This window comes from Malus domestica, chromosome 15, assembly GCF_042453785.1.
Source record: "Malus domestica chromosome 15, GDT2T_hap1".
NCBI lineage: Eukaryota > Viridiplantae > Streptophyta > Magnoliopsida > Rosales > Rosaceae > Malus > Malus domestica.
The window spans coordinates 39,540,192-39,564,377 of NC_091675.1; the positions used below are offsets into that span (position 1 = coordinate 39,540,192).

General features: G+C 39.2%; 1 long non-coding RNA gene across 1 annotated transcript; it reads right to left on the bottom strand.

Moving 5' to 3' along the window:
* Window positions 1-636: 636 nt before the first annotated feature.
* LOC139192073 (uncharacterized) lies at window positions 637-3,928 on the bottom strand. The gene is made up of 5 exons (XR_011575870.1): window positions 3,575-3,928; window positions 3,332-3,491; window positions 3,158-3,226; window positions 2,407-2,465; window positions 637-1,534 (listed from the first exon to the last, which is right to left on the bottom strand). It is a non-coding gene; the product is annotated as an uncharacterized lncRNA (long non-coding RNA).
* Window positions 3,929-24,186: the final 20,258 nt, after the last annotated feature.

Sequence of the window (24,186 nt, forward strand, 5' to 3'; positions counted from 1 at the left end):
ACACTCATCTCAACTACATTTATTTACTACTCTCAAGGTAATAACATACATAATAAGAAATATATCAGCCGAAGTCAACTAGAATGACCCGTACGGCTGATTCAACAATTATCTCAATAATACGTCGGCCGGATCCACTCCGCGTGGTCGGTACGGCCGAGCCTATAACTCACCAATTTCTCATGTGTCAGTCGAATCCACTTCTCATGGTCTGTACAGCTGAACATATAACTCATCAAATCTCTCTGTACTCACGGTCAATCCGACCAAACTACTAAGTCCATAACTCTGCTGAATCGACACTATGATATCATGGAAAATTGTTGAGTACAACTGATTCTATGGACGATTCACAATTCTGTGTCCCTTCTGTTCACATAAACACATTCATTAATTTCACACTTCCCAAAGTGTTAATTTTGTACATGCTGCACAAAGTATATTTCCTTTACTCGAGACACCTTGTCTCAAATATCTGGGATTACCAGTATATCCATCACTTTTATTCTGACCAGCGACATTAAAACCTCTGCTGGAAGAATTAACTCTAGCTTCACTTCTTTTGAAGCTCTGAATCTTTCTATATCCTTGATATGACGAATCATTAACTTTATCGTCTTCTTTTAATTCCCAATCTTTTCTTATTCTTCTTTACTCTAGCTGATCATATTCTCAGAGTCCTCAAGGCTCAACAACATCTTGTATACTCTTGGTAAGAAATACAATGGATAGTGGTCACCCAAATTACCACTTCCCTTTTTGCCACCCAGCTTAAAACAACATAACACCTCCACCAAATTAACAACAATATCTGGATGGAACGAGGCAAGTCTGAAAACTTTCTATAATATCCCTCGATCATCACCTTCCTTGTCTCATATTTGTAAACTCTTGTTTACTACCATCAATAAATGCCGGAGGGATAAACTTTTCCTTAAAAAATTTTAAATCGGCTGATTCCTCTGGTGACAACAATTAACATTCCTGTTTCCACCAGGTTGCAAATTCATACCCAAAACCAGGTAGTCGTCTCGACCCCCTGTCAGAAGGAAGATTCCTTTGACTTGCATAATCTGAAACATCTTTTCCAAATGGTTAAACCGTTACTTCGCTCCCTCAGGTTCATCATTTCTCTTAGGTGATTCAAGTTCAACTCATTACCCATCTTAAAATGTCCATTTTGATAATATACTGAATCACCATAATAATAGTTTCCCCCTAAACCGCTAAATCAGGGAGACTAAGTTCCTCTAACTACGTGGTTTGCTACGAGGCGGTGTAGTTCTGACAGAATTCACTAGAACTTCTCAAAATGTCCAAGATTGCAACCATGCTCTGATACCAACTGACACACCCCATCCCGAAGGAGGGCATGCTGGCCGTCACGTGAGAGTGACGTAACCATTTGCACAGTACGGAAGCTTTAAGATACAATTTATAAGTTGATACACCCGAAGGTGAGTCCTAATTTTGTCCAATCTGTCAGAACACCGTCGAATTCCTCGTAGTCACCACACCTTTGTGATTCTTGAACCTGGAGGGGCGCAAAACCAAAATTGAGTGGGTCAGTAAAACAATTCTTTTCCAAATCCAAACATTTCTCAAAACGTTGTAACCCCTCTCCGTAAAACCTGTATACTTTCCCAGAAATGTAAAATATAAATATACATATATATTCTCAAAACTTCATTTTTACTATCTCAACATTTTTCTTTATCAATCATGCCATGCCATGTCTAATTCAACAGTTAAATATGGATGCATCAACAATAATCATATCAGGTGCAAGAAAGTAATCAACCGGAGGCCCTCTAATAGCCCTGTACGGTTGAACCTAGAGCTCAAAATCTATCACTATCACTCTACCGGAGTCACCTCTGTGACCCGTCCGGCCTTCTGCACACAAGTTACGCTCTAGTGCTTTCTCATCAATCATCTGTGCACATAATCTAAGGTCACCCACCAGTCGGAATCTCACTAACACTCTCGCGACTGGCCTGTCGTACCCACTCCGCGTGGACTGTACGACTAGCATCTACTTGGATCCAAGGCGAGCGTGCGATGCGGTGAATACTATAAGCACTAAACCATGGTGCAGGATTTGAGCTCAATATATATCAACATCATCATAACAGTAATTAAATACTCACCTGATACTCACCTGTGCGTCCGCCGCACCATTCATTCATATGCATCATATCTCAATTCATACTTTTCATATCATTTCATGCATGGCAATTCGATTCACATTTCTATATACTTTTCATATACTTTTATGCATGGCATTTCAACTAATATATCTCATATACTTTTATACATTTTCATTAAAAGCATAATTTCATGCATTTTCAATTTCTGGGAAACGGCAAGTATATATGTATACGGAAAACAAAACTGCCCACTCACCTGGAGTTCGCCCTACAACTCCCTAGCACAATACGCCAAGGCGTCATGACGATCGGCGCCTAAAACAATAATTAATTCCAACCTCAGAATTCATAGTGATAGAATATATAACTTATATAAAATACGTCACTACGTAGTTCGATCCGGAAGATCTGCCACTCAGATTTTAAATCCATAACTTCCAGAGGTCCACAATATACCTCTAGGACAACTTCCTAAAATTTCATTACCATCCAACGGTCGGATCTCCGTCAATTTCCAAAACTAAGTGACGGTTAACATTTTATTTTATGAACTTACAATTCCAATTCCGGAAGATCCGTAACTCGGATTCCCAATCCGTAAGTTCCAATAATCCTCAAATATTACGTATTACAACGTATCAAAGTTTGGTAACGATCCAACGGTCGGATCGTCAATTCACATTTTCACCAAAACTATAAAACGTTATTCGAACACCTAACCAACAATCCTTAATAACTTTCTCATACGGTGCTCAAATTGGGTATATGAGTATACCACGGTGATCTACTCGACGTCACGGACGTCGACATATTTTTAAAATAATTTTATTTATTATTTTTTTTTTTTAACTGTAGCACCTTCTTCTTCCTTGGGTCGCCGGACTGGTTTTTCCGGCGGCCGTTTTCCGGGCATTTTTTCAAATTGTCATAACTTTGTCATTTCTCAACGAAATCAAGTGATTCAAAAACGAAAGTTGTAGCCCTTGAAGAGACAAAGAGAATGGTACCTTGCACAACACCTAGTTCGCCGTGGTTTGGCCGGAAACTGCCTCGAAAGCCTCGGAGGTCGCCGGAAACTGGGTATTTTTCAAATGAGTATAACTTCTTCAATACTCAACGAAATTGAGTGAAACAAAAAGGAAAGTTGTAGTACTTGACGAGACGAAGAGATTGATACCTACCTCGACTCCTAACTCGCCGGGGATTCGCCGGAAAATGCCTCGAAAGCTCCGGCCAAACTTTGAACTTGTCGATCTCCGTGGTTTTACGTCCAAAAACTTCCAACGAAGCACTCCGAGCTTCCTTGGAACCTCACTAAGCTCACTGTGAGCTTGGATTGTCCTAAAACAAAGTCAATTCGAAGATCATGAACAGTGCACTTTCACGGGGAGTTTAGAATCTAGGTTTTCCGAAGTAAAACTTACCTGAAATTGGTGTCTACGTGATCGTGGAGTCTCCAGGAGTTCGATGGTGGTCTTAACTCCGTCGTTGGTATAGATTTAGGGTGGTTTTGGAGCTCGTCTGTGTGAGTTCGAAGGAGAGGGAGAGAGACAGAGAATGAGAGATTGTGAGGGAGGAGAGAGAGAGACAGGGTACGGGAAATAGGGAGGGATTTGAGGTGTGTGGTCCTACCTAACCCCAAATCATAAAATTCCATCTCCAAATAACTTAGAAACATATATTTCACCAATATATGATTCACATATCTTAATCACGTTTAAGGGAAATTCCGTCAATTTACAATCACGAGTGTAAAACTTTGGGACGGGCTGTGACAATTATGCAATCATGTAAGGGACTTGTGGGGAATGCTTTGGGTTGTCGTATGCAATCATCCAATTCAATAACGTTAGGAAAATCTGAAGGTTAATTTAAGCGGACCTAATTAACTTGGGGCGTTGAGAATTCATGGTTTATTGAAAAGCAATTGGAAATCGTTTTATATGCAAGTGTGACATGTGTGGAGATGAACCCCTTAGCTTTCCATCCATTCATTTAAACCAAATTCGTTTTAAAATCTGTTTTGAGTTACAAGTTTATATTTTGTTTTCAAGTGTCAAATTAGTTAGAAAGTGTGTTAGTTGTGTTTTTAATTGGTTTTAAGGCAGTTTTGAGTGTTTTTGTGTTATTTTGAGTCTTTTGGTTTGTTTTGGTGTTTTAAGTTATAGTTTTACATTCTTTGAGTCTAGTTTAGTGTTTTAAACTTTGTTTTTACGTTTTTGAGTCAGTTGTCAAGTGATTTAGCAATCCCTCCTAATCCCCGGCCTAGAACGATCCCTACTTACATACTTACTACAATTGATAAAAAGAGGGTTAATTTGAGTGCTAGTTAATTTTCACACCAAATTTTGGCGCCGTTGCCGGGGATTAGCAACTTTGCTAATCCCTTGGATTGTTATTTTCGTTTTTCTTATTAGATCAGATTCTTATGTTATTTTGTTTCTTGTTTTAGGTACTTGTTTATGACTCGGAGTTCTAATCCGGTTCACGAACATATTTTAGACGTTGACGACGATTTTGAGCGTGAGTTGAGACGAAAGAGGAAGAACCCGGAACCTAGTGAATCAAGTGCAAGTTCCAAGTCCGTTTCTGAATTTGAAGAGGAAGTGGAAGACATGGCAGTGGACAACCGAACGATCAAGGAGCTTTCCGCTTCGGGATTGGATAATGCCGCGCCTCTATGTATCCAATACCCTAGGGCGGCTCCGGACAAAACTGCCGAGTTCGAATTGAAGTCAAGCTTGTTACATCACATTCCGAAGTACCATGGGCTGTCCATGGAAGATCCGAACAACCACTTGAAGGAGTTTGAAGTCGTTTGCTTAAGCATGACTCCGGTGAACGTGGATGAGAGCATCTTGAAGATGAAGGCCTTTCCCTTTTCTCTCCTAGAGAAGGCGAAAGATTGGTTGTACGAATTGGCTCCCGGAACTGTCACATCATGGGAGAGCATGAAACGAGCTTTCTTAGAGAAGTTTTTCCCAAATTCTCGAGTCATCCTCCTACGCAAAAGGATAAGTGGCATTCAACAAGATGAAGGTGAATCCTTTCCTACTTATTATGAACGTTTTAAATTTCTTGTTGCTTCATGTCCACAGCATCAAATGAAGGAGGAACTACTTCTACAATACTTCTACGAGGGACTTCTACCAATTGAACGTCAAATGCTAGATGCCTCAGCGGGAGGAGCGTTGGTGGACAAGACCCCCACGGCAGCAAAGACTTTGATTGCCAATCGAGCGTTGAACGCTCAACAATACGAAGGTGTTGGACAAAGAGGCACCCCACGGCAACACCAAGTGAATGAGGTAAGTGCCATAACCGAACTTCAAAATCAAATGGCTAACCTTACTACATTGCTTTCTCAGGTTGTGGAAGGGCCTAAAGTTCAAAATGTAAGTGCGTGTGGCGTATGTTCCATGCAAGGACACCCTACGGACAAGTGCCCACAATTGATTGAGAATGGAGGGTGGGAGACACTCAATGCCGTGGGATATGGCAACCAATACCAATCACGTGGTGATCCGTTTTCCAATACTTACAATCCCGGTTGGCGTGATCATCCGAATTTCAAATGGCGAGACCCCCAATAAGGCCAACAACAAGACGGATTTAGGCAACAACCCCCGGGTTTCTATCAAAAGCCGTTGGCACCACCACAAGCCCAAGCACAACCTGCCCAAAGCAATGCAGGTAATTCAAGTGATAATGATAAGATTTTTTAATTACTTACTACTTTGACGCAGGAAGTCCAAACTCAAAACAAAGAGAGGCAAATCCAAGACAAGAGGGTGGACAACTTGGAGAAGCAAGTGGGACAAATTGCCGAGTTCATGGGGCAATTTCGTGAGCAAGGAAGGTTGCCTAGTTCAACGGTTGTCAATCCGAGGGGAGGAGTCGAAACTGCCAAGGCCATCATCCTAAGGAGCGGAAAAGAGGTAGGAACCGAGCCAAAACCATCCAAATATGCCCTCAAGGAGGACGAGAAGTTGCAAATAGAAGAGGAGGAGCAAGCAAAAGCCACGGCAAGGATTGAGCAATCCTTGCCGCAACCACCCAGGCCATCAAATTCGGCCAATAAGGGTAAGGCAGGTACAATTCAAGTTAATTCTAATGTTATTCCTCCGGATGTACCCTTTCCTAGCAGATTTTTGCAAGCCAAGAACGAAGAAGAGGAACAAGACGTTCTTGAGATGTTTAGAAAGGTGCATGTCAATATCCCTCTCCTCGATGCTATAAAGCAAATCCCAAAGTATGCCAAGTTTTTTAAGAAGCTTTGTACAACAAGGAAACGGATTCGGGAGAAAGAGGTGGTACACGTAAGTGAGAATGTATCTGCATTGTTGCAAAGAAAGTTACCACCTAAATGCAAAGATCCAGGTAGTTTCACTATCCCTTGTGTTATTGGCAATACGAGGTTTGATCATGCTATGTTAGATTTAGGTGCATCTATAAATGTCATGCCATATTCTGTTTATGCATCTATGAATCTAAGGAAGCTTAAAAATGATGGTGTTATTATTCAATTAGCCGATCGATCTAATGCATATCCCAAAGGAGTGTTGGAAGATGTGTTGGTGCAGGTAGACCACTTGATCTTTCCTACAGATTTCTATGTGCTTGATATGGAGGACTCAACCCACTCTCCACCATCACCACTCTTACTTGGACGACCATTCATGAAAACGGCGCAAACCAAGATTGACGTGGCCAAGGGAGCAGTAACTATGGCCTTTGGTGGTGATATGATTAACTTTAAGATTTCTGAATCGGTTGAGAATACTAATGATGTTCGTTCTTGTTGTGCTATTAATGTAATTGAAAATATAGGGCAGGAATGTTCAACACTAGTCAACAAGAATGTACGACAACCCATCATCGAGGAAGGAATTGGAGTGAACAACAAAGAGTGCACCCCTTGTGCATATGTCCATAGTGCTACCACTTCTTTGCCGTACAAAGGTAAGCCACCTATTCCAAATTCGATTCCCATTTCAACTAATAGGTTGTTACCTTGTATGGTGCAGGTACCTAATCAAAGACAACGTGGTGGGAGAGTTCGTGTTGATTTAGAGAAGCAAAACATGACAATAAGAAAGGATCATTATCCCATCCCATTCAAGGACCCAAAGAATGAAGTATTTCGTAGGACAGGTTGTGGAAAAACCCCTCCATGCCGTGGGGTTCCATAAACCTTCAATGGAGCATCGTCTGGCTGCAAGACGTTAAAGAAAGCGCTACTTGGGAGGCAACCCATGCATTCAACAAAGGAAGACCGACAAAGCACTCTAATTCCAGATTTGCGTTCCTAAACCCTTCTCTTTGTTGCTATTTCGTTTCTGCCATATTAGGTTGTTTAGATGTTGTTTGGTTTGTTTGTTTGTTATTTGTGTGCATCTATGCTTGAAACATTGAGGACAATGTTTGATTTAAGTGTGGGGGGGTAACCAAAGTGTTTTGATGCAAATTCGTAGGGTTAATCACTCATAACTTCTAAATGTTGTTCCTTGCTGTTTTTAAGTGTTTTTAAGCTGTTTTAGTGTGTTTTGATTCAAAAATCCGAAAATCCCATAAAAATTTGAAAATAATTGTTTTAAAAACCCAAAAAGAGTTGTTTTTGTGTGTTTGTTTGTGTCTTAGGGTACCTTCCAACACAATGATGAGGATTCGGTTTGTAATTGCATGATTGTTAAAGCGAGTTATAAACATGGATAAAAGTTTGATTTACTCTTTGGTTTATACTTGGTTGTGGTTATAACTTACGAATTCACATGTAATCACAAAGAAACAAAATCAGTTTTTGTAACATGCTTGAAGGAAGTAACTCAAACTAACGCTACAACCTTGTGAGACTTGAGCCTAAACGTTTATTTGGAGAGTTAAAATCTGTGCATTCTTGTGTTCTAAAGTCGTTGCATGATCTCATTATTCTTTGCTTGGTTACTACTTAGAAGGCGTTTCATCACTTTAGTTCCAAATGCTAGAACTCATGCCAATTTCATTCAAAACATGTTATTGAATTGCATAACACATATTCAAGATGAAGTTAGTAGTTACCACCATAGCCAAAAAGCCTTCATTCCATGCATTTGTTTTTGTAGGTTTAACCCCGTTGAGCCTTGTTTAGCCTATGTTGTTTGTTAACCCACATTATCCTTACCTAGCCTAGATTAGGACCATCCATACCTTTGTTCTTGAAGCATAGTAATGAATGACTCAAAATGAATTCCTTTTGGTCATTATTGGCAGAAAACAAGTGTGGGTGTGCCAAAGTCTTGAATGAGGCACGAAAAAGAAAAAAAAATGAAATTCGAGGAAAAAGAAAAAGAAAAAGAAAAAAAGTGTGAAAAGTATGAAAAAAGAGTTCTAAAGTGTTGATTGTTGAAGAAATGGTCCAAAAAGTTGAATTCGGCCCTAATTGTTGTTGAATCTTCCCTTTGTGTTTAAAAGTTAATTTCTGCATGCTAATGGGAATTCTGAGTACGATTTCATTGTTTTACTTACTATTGCTTTAAGAACGTTTGTTTTCCCTATCCTTTCGTTGTTAGCCAACTCCCCTAGCCCCGTTACAACCCTTGACTTTAATCTTGAGTGTTGTGTGTTTCAATTTGTGGAGTTTGAGTTTGGTATGTGCATATGGTGTCACTGGTTCTCGCATCTAAGTAGTAGCATTCTATTCATGAGATCATATTGATAAACATGTTTATTAACTCCGAAAAGTGCTTTCTTTGTTATACATATATGTGAGCATTCGTTTTCATATTTACATCAATCTTCACACATATAACTAGTATAGGGTGTGTAGTCAGAAAAGCTGTGTGAAAATTGAGTGCATATCTAGTAAGGAATTGAGCAAATTCTCTAAGTCATGTTACTACATTCAAAATCATGTTTTAATTGGTTAAATGTGAACTAGTACGTGGTGACTATGACTAAGTATGTGCTTAAGTGTGAAGATGACTAAAATCTTTGGGAGTGATGATTTTTAACATGTCATGTGCATTGGAAATCCCTGAGGCAATTGTTGGAAGGTTTAGATTGTGTTTTTGTTTTGTTTTGTTTCTTTGTTTTGCTCGAGGACTAAAAAAAGCTAAGTGTGGGGGAATTTGATAGGAGCATATTTATGTGACTTAGTTGGCTTGTTCTTAAGCATTTATGTTGTTTTTCTTTAGTTATTTTAGTGTTTAAAGTCATTTTCGTGCAATTTTAGGTTTAGAGACGAAGTATGCAAAGAAGTGCAAAATGAAGCATTTTAGAGCAAAATTGAGCTGGAATGGAGTGTATGCTAATGGAGCACAAGGAATGGACGAGTTTGAAGGTCAAAGGATCTTAAGAAATAAAGAAATGAAAGTGAAGAACAAAGAATTCAGATTTGGAAACCAAAGTTTCTAAAGTTGGAAGTTTCTATTCTTGGAGGTTTCCATTTTCGAGAGTTTCTATTCTTGGCTTTGGGCTTTTAGATGACCTAAACCCTAATTCCTTGTGGACCTTAACCCTAGCCGCACCTAGGCCTCTAGAATATCTGATTTCCTTGCCTTGCAAGGCATTCTAGAAGGCCCATCTCTAAACCCTAACCCTAGCCGCACCTTTCCATCACCAAAGTCCCAAAATTCTGCCCAAAATCATCCCTAGCCGTACCCCCATCAACCCTAAACCTTTCCATACCATTCCCCATCCATTCTACACCACAAATAACCCCAAAAACCTGTTCTAAAGTTCTCAGCCGCAGCAAGGAGGAAGGAGAATTCTTGGATGCGCTTGCTGCCAAGTTGGAGCGTTCTAGGTGTTTTCTTTCTTTGGATTTTAATTTCTAAATTTATGTATCTTTGCTTTGCGAGTATGAGGAACTAAACCCCCCCTTGGCTAGGGGGGGATTCGAAATACATGTTTATGCTTGCGATATGAATTGATTACTTCTAATTGCGTTTCATAAGTTGTGAATTCAATTTACTTATCTATGTGAATTACATTGATTTGTGTGTGTTGGTTGAGAGTGCACACTTAATTATCATGCATAAATTGAATGCTAGGATATAAGGAAATTTCACCTAATCGTTATGGACTTATATTCACAAGTAGTAAAGGTTGATGATCTCAATCGCGTTAAGTAAATTCTTGGCATAAGTTTCATGCAATCATAGTAACAAGTGCTTCGTCAATGCTTATGATTTTCATAGAACTTAATGATTCTTGCTTGTATCTCTATTATGCAATCATGTAGGGGACTTGTGGGGAATGCTTTGGGTTGTCGTATGCAATCATCCAATTCAATAACGTTAGGAAAATCTGAAGGTTAATTTAAGCGGACCTAATTAACTTGGGGCGTTGAGAATTCATGGTTTATTGAAAAGCAATTGGAAATCGTTTTATATGCAAGTGTGACATGTGTGGAGATGAACCCCTTAGCTTTCCATCCATTCATTTAAACCAAATTCGTTTTAAAATCTGTTTTGATTTACAAGTTTATATTTTGTTTTCAATTTCGTAAAAACCAAATCCCCCTTTGTTTTCAAGTGTCAAATTAGTTAGAAAGTGCGTTAGTTGTGTTTTTAAGTGTTTTGAGTCAAGTTAAAACCTATTTTCGTCAAAATCTTGTTTAGAGTTCAAAACTGCCCAGAAAGTGGTTTTAAGGCAGTTTTGAGTGTTTTTGTGTTATTTTGAGTCTTTTGGTTTGTTTCGGTGTTTTAAGTTATAGTTTTACATTCTTTGAGTCTAGTTTAGTGTTTTAAACTTTGTTTTTACGTTTTTGAGTCAGTTTTCAAGTGATTTAGCAATCCCTCCTAATCCCCGGCCTAGAACAATCCCTACTTACATACTTACTACAATTGATAAAAAGAGGGTTAATTTGAGTGCTAGTTAATTTTCACATCACTTACTAGTTCACAAGTAATCAATTAAAACAATGCTTTGAATGTAGTAACATGCCTTAGAGAATTCCCTCAATTCCTTACAAGATATACACTCTATTTTCACTCAGATTTTCTAACTCCACACCCTACACTAGTCATATGTGAGAAGATTGATGTAGATATGAAAACGAATGCTCACATATATGTTTCACAAAGAACGCAATTTCTAGAGTTAAGAAGCATGTTTAGATATGATCTCATGAATGGAATGTACTACTTAGATGCGAGAACCAGTGACACCATATGCTCATACCAAATTCAAACTCCACAAATTGAAACACATAACACTCAAGATAGAAGTTAAGGGTTGTAATGGGGCTTGGGGTGTTGGTTAACAAGGAAAGGATAGGGAAAACAAACGTTCTTCAAGCAATAGTACGCAAAGCAATGAAATTGAGACTTAGAATTCACTTAGATTGCAGAAATTAACTTTAAAACACAAGGGGAAGACTTAAACAACTCCTTAGGGCCGAATTCATTGTTTTGGACCCTTACTTCAACAAACAATACTTTGGAACTCTTTTTCTCAACTTTTCAACTCTTTTTTTCAAACTTTTCATATTTTTTTCTTCAATTTTTCTTTTTCCACGAAATTTTTTTTTTCTTTTCTTTTCTTTGCCGTGCCTATGGCACACAATTCCTCATGAAAAACACTTCCCCCACACTTATTTTCTGCCAACATAAATCAAAAGGAATTCAATTTGAATCATGCTTTACTATGCTTCAAGAACAAGGGTATGGATAGTCCTACTCTAGGCTAGGTGAGGGTAATGTGGGTTAACAAAGAAAAGGCTAAACAAGGCTCAACGGGGTTAAACCTAAACATATAATGGAGTAGGGCACACGGCTTTTTGGCTAAGGTGGTGGTCACTACACAACTTCATCTTGAATATGTGTTATGCAATTCAATGACATGCTTTGAATGAAATGGGCATGAGTTCTAGCATTTGGAACTAAATGATGAAACGCCTTCTAAGTAACAACCAAGCAAGGAATAATGAGATCATGCAACGACTTAGAAAACAAAGAATGCACAGAATTTAACTCTCCAAATAAACGTTTAGGCTCAAGTCTCACAAGGTTGTAGCGTTAGTTTGAGTTCCTTCCTTCAAGCATGTTACAAAAAATGATTTTTTTTTTTTTTTTTTTTTTTATGATTGCATGTGAATTCATAAGTTATAACCACAACCAAGCATAAACAAAGAGTAAATCAAACTTTCATCCATGTTAATCACTCTTCTTTAACAGCCATGTAATTACAAACCGAATCCTCATCATTGTGTTGGAAAGTACCCTAAGACACAAACAAACACACAAAAACAACTCTTTTTGGGTTTTTAAAACAAATTTTTCAAATTTTTATGTGATTTTCGGATTTTTGCATCAAAACACACTAAAGCACACCAAAACTGCTCAAAAACACTTAAAAACAGCAAGGAACAAGTCTCCAAGTTAAGGGTGATAAAATCCCACGAATTTGCATCTAAAACACTTAGTTACCCCCCCCACACTTAAATCAAACATTGTCCTCAATGTTTCAAGCATAAAACCACACTAAACAAAAAGAAACACACAAACAGCAAGTAAATAACAAAACTGGGCAGATTAGAAACAAGCAACAAAGTGAAGAGTTGAGGAACGTAAATCTGGAATTGGAGTGATTCCTTGGTCTTCCTTTGTTGAATTGCATGGGTTGCCTCCCAAGTAGCGCTTTCTTTTACGTCTTGCAGACAGACGAAGAACACAATCATGCCCCATTGGAGCCCACGGCATCTAGTGGGATTTCTTCCACAACATGCTCAACAAAGTTCTCGTAGTAGGGCTTCAATCTATGTCCATTCACCTTGAATTCTTGGCCGGTTTTCAAACTTTGTATTTGGACTGCACCATGCACAAAAACATTAGTGATAACAAATGGGCCAACCCACTTAGAACGTAACTTACCGGGAAATAGACGAAGACGAGAGTTAAATAGCAACACTTTCTGCCCTATGGAGAATGTTTTGCCTCTAATCATCTTGTCATGGAACGCCTTGGTCTTCTCCTTGTAAATCCGGGCATTCTCATAAGCATCATGCCTAATCTCCTCAAGCTCATTCAATTGGAGCTTCTTATGATTTCCAGCCATGTCCACGTCCATATTGAAAGTTTTGACCGCCCAATGTGCCTTGTGCTCAAGCTCCACGGGGAGATGGCATGGCTTGCCATACACTAGCCGAAATGGGGACATACCTATGGGTGTCTTGTAGGCCGTTCTATACGCCCACAATGCATCCTCCAAACGCAAGCTCCAATCTTTTCTATTTGGTCCAACGGTCTTCTCCAAGATTTGTTTGATTTCTCGATTGGAAACCTCGGCTTGGCCAATCGTTTGGGTGTGATAAGGTGTGGCAACCCTATGCATCACATTATACTTCCTCAACAATGCCTCAATGGTGCGGTTGCAAAAGTGAGATCCACCATCACTTATAAGCACTCTAGGCATCCCAAATCTAGAGAAAATGTTAGATTTAACGAAATCTGCAACAACTCTAGAATCGTTAGTTCGGGTGGCTTTAGCTTCCACCCACTTCGACACATAATCAACAGCAAGTAATATGTAAGTAAAGCCAAAAGATGTAGGAAAAGGACCCATAAAATCAATACCCCATACATCAAAGATTTCAACAACAAGAATGGGGGTTTGCGGCATTTGGTCCCTTTGGCCCAAATTTCCCGTTCTTTGACATCTATCACACGTCAAGCAAAACGTCCTAGCATCTTTAAACAATGTAGGCCAATAAAAACCACATTCAAGAACCTTATGCGCTGTGCGTTGTGTGCCAAAGTGTCCACCACATGCATATGAATGGCAAAAACTCAAAATGGAATGAAATTCAGATTCAATCACACAACGACGCACAATCTGATCCGGACAGATTTTCCACAAATATGGGTCATCCCACACATAAAACCGTGCCTCCTTTCTAAGTTTATCACGTTGGGCCTTGCTTAGGGTGTTAGGAACTTGCTTAGACACCAAGAAATTGACCAAATTGGCATACCAAGGGGTACTTACCTTAATGGACAGAAGTTGTTCATCCGGAAACGTCTCAGAAATGGGGAGGGACTCTTCTTCACGCACCAATCTGCTCAAGTGGTCAGCCACCACGTTTTCACAACCTTTCTTGTCCCTAATTTCAATATCGAACTCTTGAAGTAGGAGCATCCAACGAATGAGCCTTGGTTTAGCCTCCTTTTTGGTGAAAAGATACTTCAAGGCTGCATGGTCAGTGAAAACAATTACTTTAGTACCAATTAGATATGATCTAAATTTATCTAAAGCAAATACAACCGCCAAGAGTTCTTTTTCGGTTGTAGAATAATTCAATTGAGCATCATTTAGAGTGCGTGAAGCATAATAAATAACATGGGAATGTTTATTTTTTCTTTGACCCAAAACAGCCCCAAGTGCATAATCCGAGGCATCACACATCAATTCAAATGGAATGGACCAATCCGGAGGAGTGATGATGGGTGCCGTGGTAAGTAGCTCCTTGAGATGCTTGAATGCCTTCTCACATGCCTCGTTGAACTCAAAAGACACATCCTTTTGGAGGAGGCGGCATAGGGGTTGTGCAATCTTGGAAAAGTCTTTGATAAATCTTCTATAGAATCCTGCATGACCAAGAAACGAACGAACCTCTCTAACCGAAGTAGGAGAGGGTAAGTAACGTACAAGATCTACTTTAGACTTATCAACTTCAATTCCTTTTTCAGAAATTATATGACCCAAAACAATACCTTGTTTAACCATAAAGTGACACTTTTCCCAATTCAACACAAGGTTTGTTTCAACACAACGTTTCAAGATTAAAGTGAGATTATCCAAGCATTTGTCAAATGAATCACCAAACACACTAAAATCATCCATGAATATCTCAATAATCTTTTCAACATAATCCGAAAATATGCTTACCATACACCTTTGAAATGTGGCAGGAGCATTGCACAAGCCAAATGGCATGGGTCGATATGCAAACGTTCCAAAGGGACAAGTAAACGTGGTCTTTTCTTGATCATCCGGGGCAATGACAATTTGGTTATAACCTGAATATCCATCAAGAAAACAATAAAAGGAATGACCGGCTAACCTTTCCAACATTTGGTCTAGAAACAGCAAAGGGAAGTGATCATTCCTTGTGGTGGCGTTTATCTTCCTATAATCAATGCACACACGCCAACCGGTTTGAATCCTCATGGGTACAAGCTCATTCTCGTCATTTTCCACAACTGTCATTCCGGATTTCTTAGGCACACATTGGATAGGTGAAACCCAACGACTATCGGAGATGGGATAGATCACCCCACAATCTAGAAGTTTAATCATCTCCTTTTTCACAACTTCCATCATTTGAGGGTTAAGACGGCGTTGAGCCTCTCTAGTTGGTTTGGCCCCCTCCTCAAGAAATATATGATGCATACAAGTCGTAGGGCTTATACCTTTGATATCGGCCAATGTCCAACCTAGGGCAGATTTGAACTCCTTCAAAACTCGAAGCAATTTCTCCTCCTCTTGTGCCGTGAGGGAGGAGGAAATGATGGCAGGTAGTGTTTCATTTTCTCCCAAGAAAATGTACTTCAAATGGCTTGGCAAAGGCTTGAGTTCAAGGATAGGTGCCTGAATTATGGATGGAAGCAATTTGTTAGTCGAAATGGGAATGGACTCACGGTTAGTATACTTACCATCAAGCTTAGGTGAGGACTCAAGGGCAGCCACAACTTCAATTAGTTCCTCACTAGGGGGCACAGCATGGGATGATTCTTGTATGCCGTGGGTGACCCTAGAATCTGCCCCCTTGGTTTTGAATTCCATGCCTCTTGTAATGACTTTTTCAAGCGCATCGGCATTCAAATCTTCGAGATATCCCTGAGCCAAAGAGTCAATTATATCAATAGAGAAACATGAATGGTCCTCACTAGGGTACTTAATGGAATCAGAAAGATTAAAATTAACAACTTCCCCATCAAATTCCATGGACAAAGTTCCACTATACACATCAATCTTTGTCCGGGCCGTCTTCATGAATGGCCTTCCAAGGAGAATGGGCAGCGAAGGAGCATGGTCCGATTCATCCATTTCGAGGACATAGAAATCCGCCGGGAAGACTAAATGATTAACCTGCACAAGAACATCTTCCAAAACTCCCTTTGGATAGGCGTTAGATCTATCGGCCAATTGTATTATTACCCCATCATTTTTCAATGCTCCTAAGTTCATAGATGCATAAATGGAATATGGCATAACATTTATAGAAGCACCTAAATCAAGCATGGCAGATTCAAATCTAGTGTTACCAATGATACAAGGAATGGTAAAACTGCCCAGATCTTTGCATTTGGGAGGTAGTTTGCGTTGCAAGATGGCGGACACATTTTCACCTACCTTTACCACTTCCTTAGTCGACATCCTCTTCCTAGTGGTACACAACTCCTTCAAGAACTTAGCATACCTCGGGACTTGCTTGATTGCATCCAACAAGGGTATGTTTACTTGAACTTTCCTAAATGTCCTTTTCAGCTTCCTCCTTCTTCGTTTGCATAAACCTACTAGGAAAAGGAACATTCGAAGGAAAAACATTAGTATGAAACGAATTTGACACATTCTTACCCTTGTTGAATGAATTGGACAGATTTGGGGCACTAGGAGCTTGCGGCAAAGGTGGAACCACCTTTGCCGTGGGCATGCTTGATTCATCCTCTTCAATTTGCACATTTACATCACTTTTGGGACCTGTTTGTGATGGTGTAGAACCTGCCCCAATCTCTTTTCCACTTCTCAAAAGTATTGCCTTTGCACTTTCGAAACCTCCCTTCGGATTTGGAATGGTGGAACTACGGAGTTGTCCGAGATCTCGAAACTTACCTACAAACTCGGCAATCTGCCCAATTTGTTTCTCAAGTTGATCCACCCTTTTGTCTTGGTTTTGCATAGCCTTAGCTTGATCTTCCTGCCCATTAGACAACTTAGTTAGTATCTTAAGAAGTGCATCATTGTCAAGAGACGTGCCTGAGGCACTTGGGCCGGATTGGGCTTGATTTTGAGGTGGGCCGTAGGTTTTGGGAAAGAACCCCGGGGGTTGTTGCCTAAAGCCTCCTTGGTTTTGAGGTTGCTGGGGCTCCCTCCACTTGAAATTTGGGTGGTCTCTCCAACCGGGATTATGTGTTTGAATATGGATTGTTCCTTGGTTGGTTTTGACCTTGAAACCCAATTGCATGGGCGCTTTCCCATCCACCATTTTCAATCAACTGTGGACACTTTTCAGAGGCATGTCCTTGGATGGAACATACGCCACATACAATTGGTCCTTGCATCTTCATGCCCTCGGCCATCTGAGACACAATAGAAGTAAGATTAGCCAATTGTGAATGAAGATCGGAAGTTGAACTTACCTCATGTACTTGGTGCCGTGGGGGTCCCCTTTGGCCTACTCCCTCATATTGTTGAGCGTTAAACGCTCGATTAGAGATCAAGATCTTGGCAGCCATGGGTGTTTTGTCCACCAATGCTCCCCCCGCCGAAGCATCAAGCATTTGACGTTCTAGAGGTAGGAGACCCTCGTAGAAGTATTGCAAAAGCAACTCCTCCTTCATCTGATGCTGTGGACAAGAAGCAACAAGTGATTTAAATCGTTCATAATATGTAGGAAAAGACTCACCTTCTTCTTGCTGAATTCCGCTTATCTTTTTGCGTAGGAGGATGATGCGAGAAGTTGGAAAGAACTTCTCCAAGAACGCTCTCTTCATACTCTCCCAAGAAGTGACAGTGCCGGGAGCTAACTCGCATAACCAATTCTTGGCTTTATCCATCAAAGAGAATGGAAAAGCCTTCATCTTCAAAATACTTCCGTCAACGTTAACGGGAGTCATACTAGAACAAACTACTTCAAATTCTTTCAAATGTTTGTTAGGATCTTCCATGGACAAGCCATGGTATTTAGGAATATGATGAAGCAAACTTGACTTTAATTCAAATTCGTCCGTCTTACCTTGGGCAGCCGTGGGGTATTGGATACACAATGGTGCGGCATTATCCAAACCCGAGGCGGAAAGCTCCTTGAGTGTACGATTGTCCATGGCCATGCCTTGGACTTCTTCAAATATCCCTGCCGTGGCCTCCTCCTCTTCTTGTACGTTTTCTTCAAGGTCAGATTCGGAATTGGGTGAATTGTGTTCTTGCTGGTTTCTCGCTCTTCTCAAATTCCTCTCAAAGTCGTCGTCAAAGTCCAAGATGCTTGCACGAACCGTTTGAGAGCTTCTAGTCATAAACTAGTACCTAAGAAACAAGAAACAAAATTAGGTCAGGAACTTAAACAAAATCAGAAACAAAGTGAAATAAAAGAAACAGAAACAAAAGACAATCCAAGGGATTAGCAAATTTGCTAATCCCCGGCAACGGCGCCAAAAATTTGATGCGAAATATATTAAGCACACAAATTAAACCCTTTTTTGACAAATGTAGTAAAGTATGTAAGTAGGGATCGTTCTAGACCGGGGATTAGGAAGGATTGCTAAACACTTGAAAACTGACTTAAAAACATAAAAACAAAGGTTAAAACACTAAACTAGACTCAAAGAATGCAAAACTAAAGTTTAAAACACTTAAACAAACACAAAACTCAAAACAGCAACCTAATGACTCAAAACTGCCTAAAAACCACTTTCTGGGCAGTTTTGAGAACCTAACAAGAACTTGGACGAAGTTGGATGAAAACTTGAATCAAAACACTTAGAAACACAAATCAAAACACTTTCTAACTAATCTAAGACTTCAAAATAAAGGGGGATTTGTTTTGGACGAAAATTGAAAACAAAACAGAAACTTTAAAACAAAACAGATTGTAAAACGTTTTTGGATGAAAAGGATGGATAAAAGGCTAGTTAGGAGGTTCTTCTCCACACATGACACACTTGCAAACAAAACGATTTTCAGTTGTTCTTCCAATAAATTATGCAACTCAACACCCCAAGTTAATTAGATACGCTTAAATTAACCTTCAAGTTCTCCTAAAGTTAATGAATCGGATGGGAAAGCGCATACAACAATTCAAAGCATTCCTCAAAGGTTCCTTACGTGATGAGCACAATAAAGATACAATCAAGAATCATGAAGCACAATGAGAACTATAAGTGTTGACGAGGCATTCGTTACTATGATGAGCATGAAACTAGTGCCAAGAATTCATTCAACGCGATCGTTTTCAAGCGACCTTCACTACTTGTGATTATAAGATTGTAACTATTAGGTGAAACTCCCTCATAATCTAGCATCATATTCATGCGTGAAAACTAAGCGTGCACTCTCAATCAACATACACAAATAAGTTATCAATCAAGTAGATGAACGAATTGAATCCACAACTTATGAAATAACAACTGAATGTAATCAAATCATATTGCAAGCATGTACATGGTTTCGAATCACCCCCCAACTAAGGGGGTTTAGTTCCTCATACTCACAACACAAAGTTTATTGAATTGAAATATTGAAAACATAAGAAAGATTACACCTAAAAGTTCCAGCAATCTGCAATAGACTAGCAAGCACATTCAAGAGCACTCCTTCTTCCTTCTTGCTGCGGCATATGGTATGGAGATGGTTTGGGATGGTTTTGGATGATGTAGAATGGTAGAAAAGTGTCTAAGATGGCTGTATGGCACGGCTAGGGAGGTTTGGGGTCAGAAAATATGGATTTGGGTGAAGATTGGGCATGGCAAAGGTAGGGAGATGAAATCTGGCGTGAATGAATGTGTATGGATGTGTGTGGAATGTTTTGTGGCTGCAACAAGGAGGTTTATTTAAAGGAAAACAGAAATTAAAACCCTAGGTTGATTAGGAAATCAGAAATTAAGTCTAAGGATTCTAGAATTAGGAAATAAATCAGAAAATTAAAGGAAAGGGCAAGGGAAATTCGGCTAGGGTTTAAAACACAAAAGGAAGGTGTTTTAAAGCATAAAAACAGGAAATAAGGAAGAGGAAATGCAAAGGGAGGTGCGGCAAGGGTTCAAAAGGGTTCTAGGCTTTTGTTTTGTGTCCTAGAATGCTTAGAAAGTCTTCATAATTGCTGGAACTTTTAGGGACAATTAGGAAAAATCAAACCAAAGTAGGAAACTTTGGCTTAACTTTCCCATTTCAAGTAGGAATCCTTGTTGGAGGAGGAATCCTTGTTCTTCTAGGAATCCTCATGTGATTAGGAATCCATCTTCAATTAGGAATCCTTCGTTGATTAGGAATCCTCCTTCATGTAAGCACTTTCCTACTTCAACTAGGAAACCTTGTTCAAGTAGGAATCATCATCTTCAAGTCTTCAAATTCGTCCAAACCTTGGCTCCAATTATGTGATAATCATTCCAAGCCCAATTTTGCTCCAAAAAGCTCCAAAATGCATCTTCTTGCATCCTTTGGCCTTAAAACCTGAAAACACATAAAACTAGCTTAAAAGACTACTTTAACTAAGAAAACACCATGGAAATGCATAAGAACTAGCTAACTAAGGCGCATAAATATGCTCCTATCACTCCTACGTACAAAACAAAGAGTATAGAATTTAAACATTGAAATCAAAAGAAAGAAAACACCTAAATGCTCCAACGATCCTAACTTGAATGGCATGCACGTCCAAGGCTTCTCCTCCTTCCTCTTTGCTGCGGCACAAGGTTTTGGGGACAGGTTTGGATGGTATTTGTATGGAGGAATGGATGGGAGATGGTATGGTGGTTTTTATGATGGATGGGGGGTGTGGCAAAAGAGAGAAAGATGGCTGAAAATGTGTTTGTGACGTAGTGTATGAATGTGTAGATGGGTTTGGCTAAAAGAATGGATGGAGAATGGGTGGTGTGGCTGATTGTGTTTTTGATGTAGTGTAATGTGTAGTGTTCTTCCCTTCACTCCCTATTTATAGAAGCTCCAAAGCAAAGAATCACTCAAGTGGCTTGAATAAACAATACAAACAAAGACCAAAATGTTGCAAAAACAGCTAGTTTACATGCTCTTTTATCATTGTGTCTTGCCTTTAACAAAAGGTAATTATTCATCTTTTGCTAATTCAACTCCTTTGTAGCTGTCCATGTGCCTTCATTCTTCAATTTCTGATGCATTTGCCTTGTATTCCATCCCTTTTCCACATGTACTAGCTGTTAAACAACTTTCACACACATGTTTTGCATCATTTCATCTTGCAAACATCAACTTTCGGCCACTTTACACCTTTACACACATGCTATGCATCATTTCAGCTTGCAATTATGTTTGTAGTTGCTGAAAATGTGAATACATCTTGTAAAGCAATCCAACAAATGGCATCTTTCATTTCTTTTCCTTTCAAATTGTTCCTTATGTGTATGTATCTGCACACTTCCACACTTCAACTTCATTATTCAGATTTTTGCATGTGTTGAAACCCTTTTTAAAACACCAAAAACGTCCATCCCACTTGCTCCATATGCATGCAATCCATTTTGGCCCAAAATTGCTCTAAATTGCACCAAAATGCGCAATAACTAACTAAGTAAATGCAAGAAAACATGTTAACTAAGTCGCATAAATATACTCCTATCACTTGGGTTCACCTCCAACCTCAATAGCACTTCCCAAAGTGATAGCATCATGGATTTCAAAATCTTCCTTCAAATTTTCAATAGTTGAGTTGGAGAGTTCACTTTGTTCTTGAATTTGTGCCGTGAACTCCATAATCTCTCCAAGTTGATTTTTCAATTTGCTCATCTCCTTAGCTTGATTGAGCATTGTTTCATTTTGATTTTGCTGCCTCTGCACCAAAGAGGTTAGTAATTGAAAAATTTGATCACTATCCGTGGACATACTTGAATTTGATTGGAATTGTTGTAGGGGAAGCTGTGGTGGCTGCATAGGTGTTAAATAAAACTCCTCAGATTGCTGCCAATATCCATCTTGTTGAGCCTCCTTAGTTTGATTTTGTGAGCCCTGCACCAAAGAATTTATTTCATCAAAAATTCGATCAAAATCTATTGACGAACCTGAGTTTGATTGAGCATATTGTATATGAGATTGTGATGGCTGCATAGGTCTTGAATGAAACTCCTCTTCTTGCTGCCAATATCCATCTTGTTGGAATTGTTGAGGTTCTATGTAATTTGAATAATCTCTCCAATCCGAATTGTAAGCGTTGGAAAACATGTTGTCCCATGATTGGCTATGGCCTTGATAACCCCAAGCATCTTCATTCGTAGCGAATTGAGAATATTGCTGAGTTAGATATCTTTGTCCATAGGACACACCACATGTAGGGACACTTTGCATTGTGGTCCTTTAGACATATTGTGACAATTGAGAAGTAAGTTCTGCCAATTGAGCTTGAATGGTAGCAAAATCCATGTCTTACTTCTCTAGTACTTGAAATCAAGGAAACAAAACTAAATCAAATATCAAAAGTAAAACAAAACAAAAAAAAACGCAAACAGAAACAAAGTCAGTAACTAAAAATAAAAGACACAAAAATAAACAAAAAGAAATAACAAGGGATTAGCAAAGTTGCTAATCCCCGGCAACGACGCCAAAAACTTGATGTGAAAATTAACTTAACACACAAAATGCATCTTATTGCTTTATAAGGCCTATGGACCTACAAACACACGAAAATAGCTTAAAATACATAATTAACTAAGAAATAACAACATAAATGCATGAGAACAAGCTAACTCAATCGCATAAATATGCTCCTATCAGGGACCACTTGATTCTGATGAGCTTGAGCAGCATTCCTGCCTTTGTTTTTGTTTGACCACTCCACTGGCTCTGTAAAAGCAATAGCAACTGAGTCAACACTCTACCACTAATTGCTTCTTCCTGTGCCAGTAAAGAGTCATTGCATAGAATTATGAGCGAGCCAACGACACTATCACTGCCAACGTGATCATCTGATACCCTGAATACCATGCGTGGCCACAGCCAACGGTGCCAAGTTTCTTTTGTGTCCTTCCGCGCTAGAAATCATGTATGAAGTGAGCCCATTCACCACACTTTGTTCGACCATAAACTCTCTGTTCTCTTCCAGGGAAGACAATGCTGATATGGCTTTAATTGCAACATCTCCATCCTCCTCCGAATTCAAGTTCTGGTGAAGCAGCTGAGCCAATATCCAATGCAAGAGTTGGTTGTTCTTTCCCAACATAAAACACAGTCCTTTTGTCTCTGGAGACATTGATGCGGCCTCTATGAGACCGCACAAACTCATCCTGATCGAGGTGGTGCTGTTCACGAATAAAGCTTGCAAGGATGCTTAGAGCCTGTTTGGTATCCTACTCAAAAACTTGAATTGTTCTTAAAACTAACTTTTAAGAACATCTCTTGGAAACAGTTTTTTTTAGGTTTCCAAAAGTTGTCTGGCATTGAACTTAAAAACTATTTTTGAATCTAAAAATTTGAAAACTTGTTTCGTTGAAAACAGGTTTTTTTTTTTCCTCCAATTATGTATTTGTTTTAAGATATACAAAAAATTATGAAATTAAACTTTAAACATACTCTTTTGATATCCATGTGCTAATACAATACATATAAGCTCGATAATCAAATTAAACTTCAAGTCTTAGACAATAAATATTACATTAAAACATTCTAAAAAACCAATAAACTTTGAGACTAATTGTTATTAATGTAATCAAACCACATTGATCCGGCTATGTGGTCTCTAACATCATTCATAACATTGTTGTCATTCAAATGCATGTTTTCCCCTTCTTGATTCGCCCCTGAGCTTTCTTTATCTGTTAAATCCTACCCCTGAATTTATATGTAATTTTATCATTTCCCAAAGTTTTATTGAATTTATCATTTTGGTCCCCTAGCTTGACTAAATATGGACCCTTTATCTAGATACCTAAACTCCCTCAAACTACTACGTGGCAGCACCCTAACAAACCTCATCTCTCTCTCTATCCCTCGGCATCTTTGATAAGAGCATATTTATGTGACTTAATTAGCTTGTTTCCTTGCATTTACTTTATTAGTTCTTAGTTATTTTAGTATTTTAAGTTATTTTCGTGTGTTTGTAGGTCCATAGGCTTTATGAAGCAATAAGTGCATTTTGGAGTCTTTTGGAGCAAGGATTCCT